Consider the following 6,093-nt stretch of genomic DNA (forward strand, 5'->3'; position numbering starts at 1 on the left):
GGCTTCGATGCTCACAAGACCGTGCTCATTTCTTACCGATCGTATAGCCTTTTACAACCGTGAATTAGGAATATTTTTCTATTTGTATTTTTTTTATGAGAAAATATTAATTGCAAGGGACTGTGCGAACCGTATGAACACGGTATTCCGAAGACCAAATCCGATTTTTCATTTGATATAGAAGTATACCACTTTTTATAATTGATCCAGGCAATTAAACCGCTCAACTCGGAAATTGGTCGTCAAACCGGTTCCCTTTATCGCTTGGTTCAGAATTTTCTAAAAAAATTCATTGATTTGGGCAATGAACCATTGACCTTACGGTTAATTGCTGCACCATATGATCCGGACAAGGATTTTCAGGTCAATTTTATATTTTAACTAATTTTTTTTTATTTTTTAAATATTTAATAATGAGATGAATTGATCTATTTAGACTGGACAGTTGAACCACTGACCCGAAAATCAAAGGCAAGAACAGTTTCATTTTTAGGTAACATTGTGTTAAAAAAAATGCCCATTTTGCTGCTGCTAGTCTTACAACCATAAATTGCAGGTTCTAAAACAGCATACAAATGGAGATGGGTATCCCAGCTTGTGTCAGCCATGTCAATGGTTGCGTTTGGTACAGATTGGGATTTATCAATCCAACATCTCAACCAAAACCTGTCCCACCTGGTTCTCAGAGCTGGCAGAATGAAAGATTCATTTATTCTTTCTTTTGTGATTGTGAAATATTCATTTTTCACTCAAAAGTTAAGGCTGCGTTCGGTGACTTAACGCCAACACTGTGAGGATAAATGTTCCCCAATGTGCACCTGATTGGGTTTGTTGGGACAGTGTTGGGAGCATTTGTTGGTAGCAGATCCCTATATGTGTTTGCATCTATTTGTTCATAACCATGTTTTGCATTCCTATCTTATACAAAATGTGTACTTTTTATCTCATTTGCAGTAACTAGCTGTGTAAATTTTGCATCTCAAAAACTGATGTAAAATTTACACCACCTTCCCCCTAAATTCTCTCTTCATATTAAGTAGACACCCTATCATGTCCTGCCTCAATTCCAGACAAATAATCCTCCTCCTACCTCTATTCTCTCGCATATAAGGCAGGACCTTAGTATTGCATTTCCTATTTTACTTCACAGATAAGCAAGACAAATTCAAATTTGAAGCAAAAATAAACCAGAATTCACCCAGTCCTTTTGCACTCCATGCATTTACACCACTGCAATCAAGCGCAACCTAAGTTTTTTTTTTAAGTGTTTCTTTGTATGTATTATAGTTGGGATAAGGCTTAGATGATGATTATTAATTTAGTGAATGTGGGAGGTCGGCTTTACTACTCCAACTTACGAATTTTGAGTTTTGAGGGTTTTGATTTATAATAGTCTAAAGCCCAAACTAGTTGGACACCCTTTTTTTAAGGTGTAGTTACTTCACCTTGCTCAATTAGTTTCCATGAAAAAGGTACCACAAAGATAAATAGCTGAAATGTTGAAGTTTGAAGCAAAGTCTTGAGGAATGAGGAAAATTTGAAACTTAGGTTGTGTTTGGTATCATTGCAATTTCTATATGAAACATTTTGGGGTTGATTAATAGAAATTAATGAGAATGATGGATTGTCACTAGGTGGATTCAAGTTGAGTCGAATATCAAGCCATTCAGCTCGGCTTGCCAATAGAGTATGAGGCTCGAGCTTAATTGGAGCTAGAGACTTGAGCTCGAGTGTGAGCCAAACGCTTTATAAAAATAAAAAGTTTTTTTTTTGTTTGACATATGAAATTTAAGAAATATAAAAATTAGCTAGTATTATATATAAAAAATGAAAACATTATATATACATATATGAGTTTGACTATGATATGGAAAATATATAATATCCGAAAAACATCTGGCCAATCAACTGGAATCATAAACTTAGTAGCAAATCAAGTGTTATTTATCAAAATTCATGGGTGGGTTTGATTGGTCAAAACAACCTTGATCTAAACCTTGTTCTATCAACTTCATACTCCACTATATTTCCAGGAGATGACCTAGATTAAATCATTAAAAGGCCCTCTTCTTTGGACCTCCGTTTGATCCAACAAATTGAATTACCCCATTAAACCTTGCATTGTTGAAATGGCCCAAAGCCCAAGGCCATGTAACGAGAGCTAAATCTATTTATCCTAAAATCGATGCCGTCGCGTGGCCCATTTCTTCCACCGAAAGACTGATTATAGGTACTGATGGAGGGTGATTTGGCCTGACCTCGTAATAAGGGGACACATGGACGTGACTCAACATAGGTGACAACTTGGCATAGCTAGTTCTCTACAAAGTAATACTCCATCACCCCGAACTAAGGTTTTTCGAGTTGAGATCATCTCGAGCTAAGGGCACCTCAGTACCAAGTCACGACACCAATACATAATTCATTTTGGTGTACGACCCTTAGCTCAAGAACAGAAGTTTGAGGTAGAAACCAGCTCGGATACACCAACCTGCCCTCGATACAATCCTGAAAGTCAATCCAACGGTTCATTGAATTCTACGGGATCACGCCTCGTAACATCTAAGCATTATCTCCCCGTCCTGTTAGACAGTTTTGTATGCCCTTAGCTCCAATTAGATTTTATGTACTTTTGACATTTAGTGTAAATAAATAAAGTACGTGTTTGATTCATGTTGTGTGGTATATTTCTGTGTAAGACCCTAAAACTAGACACTTAATGAGACTTGTATTAGTCTAGAACATTCACAGTCGTTGGATAAGTTTGGGGAGATTTATCCTGCCAACGCTAACACTAGTGTGCTGCCAAGTGTTGGGGTGACTTGTCTTAGCCGCCAAGGTGAGACCCAAGGCACATGTAGTGTAGGATTACTTGAATCCTTGAGCCGGACCAGATTTCTAGTATTGCCCTAGACCTTGGAGATTGATGGGCAAAACTGAAATGTCACACCTAACCCCTAGACTCGATTATAATACTGCACTAGGTGTCGGATTGGGCTGTCTTTGATATGCCAATCAGTGAAATCCTTAGCGATGGTCAAAACCTGGGTATGTTAGGATAGTCTGAGAATTCATCTGAGTGGGTGATCATAGTGACAAGATCAACCCCTTTGTCGGACAAAGGTAATGATCGTGGATGCACTCTCTCTAATGGAAACCAAACTGCCGACAGTTGATTTCAATCGTTGGAATTTTGTTTTGCAAATTTTATATATATGATATATATACTTATACGGTTTCAAAATGTTTGCAAATGGTTTTAATTCCTGGGATCCATGCGAGTAGAGAGTGCAGCACTGTTCCTTGCAGCCGAGGGAGAGGTCCTCTCTTGTCGAGCAGTGTTTGATCATTATGGGCTGAGAGGTTAACTGTAAGACCATTTAGGGTTACACCTGGTTGGCTAATCTTGCATCTACTCACAGTCCTTGGGTTTTTATAAGATGGTTTAGCCCAGGGACCACTTACTGTAAGTGTTGGGCTCATAAAGTCCATGTGATGGGCTCAAGGGGTTCACTGGGCTTTCCAGTGAATTCGGCTAGTCCTTGTAACAAAGGTTGGGCTGAAGCCATGTGGTTGATGTGTAGATCAATGCTTGTGTCCCACGCCATACAAAGAAGCCCAACTGGGCAGCAGTTTGAAAGGCTAAATGAGCACATAACCTTATTGGGCCTAAAGCCCATTTCGACCTGGGCTGATATGATCACCCACTTCAGGGGGCGTATTTGGGATTAGGGTTAGCTAAAGGATTAGGGTTCTAACCCTATCGACTCTTGGAGACCAAATTCAAATGTGATTTGAATCTAGTAACCTTCTGATAAGATCAAAAGTGGCCTGACCTAATTTGCAGATATGATTAAGATTATCCCCTATTCAAATACTGATTTGGATTGTGGTAAATCCTAATAGGATTGGGAGATTTCTTAATCACTAAGAAAACAGGAAACCCTAATCTTGAATTACAAGAATTCGACCTAGGGTTTTGTAGTAACTGAAAGGGATGGTAGAATCCATCATATGGACGCCAAAACTGTTGCAGAATGGGTGGGCGAATTTCAAAAATTTTCTACCAACCTTTCAACTGGGAATCGCATTCCCTAATTTTAGAATCAAGATTCAATGATCCTATTTGAACCAGAATCGAATCAAATCTAAATCAAAAGAGAAAGGAGTGGTTATACCTGATCCAGAGAAATAATATCTCCCAAAGTTGGTGTTCACGCCTAAAGAAGACACCAAGATCTGCTCCTGCAAAAGGTGACACAGCAACTGTGGAACAAAACCAATAGAGTGCATCCTACACACTGAATCCTTCACAAGAATCCTTTGAAAGCCAATGAGCACCAAACTGAATCAACCTTTCAGCAAAGACTGATATCAAGAATTCTTTCTTGATCTTTCTCTGGCAGAGAAATCGAACTGCAGTAGGAGGTGGCGGCTGCAGAAGAAGAAAGCTAGAGACGATGATGGCGAACAACTTTTTCTTCTCTAGGGTTTCTGAGATCCTATCTCAAAATTGCAAATGTGAAAATTCCTAGGGTTCGAATTCTTGTCATTCGAATAGGGTTTCCTCCAGTTACTTAATGATTAAGAAAAACTCTCATGATCATATCAAGAGTTCCCCTTATCCAAATATGTATTTGGATTAGGACTGTTCTTAATCTTATCTGCAGATTAGATAAGCTTTTGGGCCCATCCTAATCTCATATCTGCCCCATGTTAATGACTAATCAAATCAGCCCAATTCGAAATGGGTTTTAGGCCCAATAAGAATCAAGTGCTCAAAAGTCTTCCAAACTGTTGCCCAATTGGGCCTCTTTGTATGGCATGGGACCCAAGCATTGATCTACACACCGGCCACATGGGTTCAGCCCAACCTCTGTTACAAGGCCTGGCCGAATTCACTAGAAAGCCCAATGAACCCCCTAGGCCCATCACATGGACCCTATGGGCCCAACACTTACACTAAGTGGTCCCTAGGCTAAGCCATCTTATAAAAACCTAGGGACTGTGGACAGGTACAAGATTAGCCCATCAGGTATCATCCCAAATTGCCTTACACTTAACCTCTCAGCCCATAATGATCAAACACTGCCCGACAAGAGAGGACCTCTCCCTCGGCTACAAGGAACAGTGTTGCATTCTCTACTTACATGGATCCCGGGGCCAGCAGTTTGGTTTCCACCAGAGAGAGTGTATCCCCGATCATTACCTTTGTTCGACAAAGGGGCTGATCCCGTCACTATGATCACCCACTCAAATGAATTCTCAGACCATCCCAACATATCCAGGTTTTGACCCCCGCTAAGGATCTCACTGATTGGCATATCAAAGACAACCCAATCCGACACCTAGTGCAGTACCATAATCGAGTCTAGGAGTCAGGTGTAACTTTCCAGTTTTGCCCATCAATCTCCAAGGTCCAAGGCAATATTGGAAATTTGGTTCGGTTCAAGGGTTCAAGTAATCCTGCACTGCATGTGCCTTGCGCCTCACCCTGGCGGCTGAGACAAGCCACCCAAACAGTTGGCAGCACACCAGTGTCAGCCTTGGTAGGATAAATTTCCCCAGACTTATCCAACGGCTATGAACATTTAAAACCAACACAAGTCTCATTAAGTGTCTAGTTTTAGGGTCTTACACAGAAGTATACCACACAACATGAATCAAACATTACTTCATTTATTTACATTAAATATCAAAAGTACATCAGAATTGATTGAAGCTAAGGGCATACAAAAATTGTCCAACAGTAACAACTTCTGCAATCTGAGATAGGATCTCATCTTCATAAGCTGAAATCTGCATCCATGCCACTTTTAGCCTTAGGAACTTCTCCAGCTACTGCCACCTTACTGCTTGGTTCGAACTCCTCTGAAGGGAAGATCAAGAAGCTAGTTCTTGAGATCAGTCTTTGTTGAAAGGCTGATTTCGTTCGGTGCTCTAAGCCTCCAATGGATTCTTGTAAAGAGTTTGGTACATAGGACGTACACTGTTGGTTTTGCCCCACCATCGTTGTGCCATCTTTAGCGGGAGCAGATCTTGGATACTTCTTTGGGCGTGAACACCAACGTTGGGAGATCTTGATTCTCCGTA

Source organism: Nelumbo lutea, chromosome 1 (genome assembly GCF_056320005.1).
Source record: "Nelumbo lutea isolate HS-2025 chromosome 1, American lotus-T2T, whole genome shotgun sequence".
NCBI lineage: Eukaryota > Viridiplantae > Streptophyta > Magnoliopsida > Proteales > Nelumbonaceae > Nelumbo > Nelumbo lutea.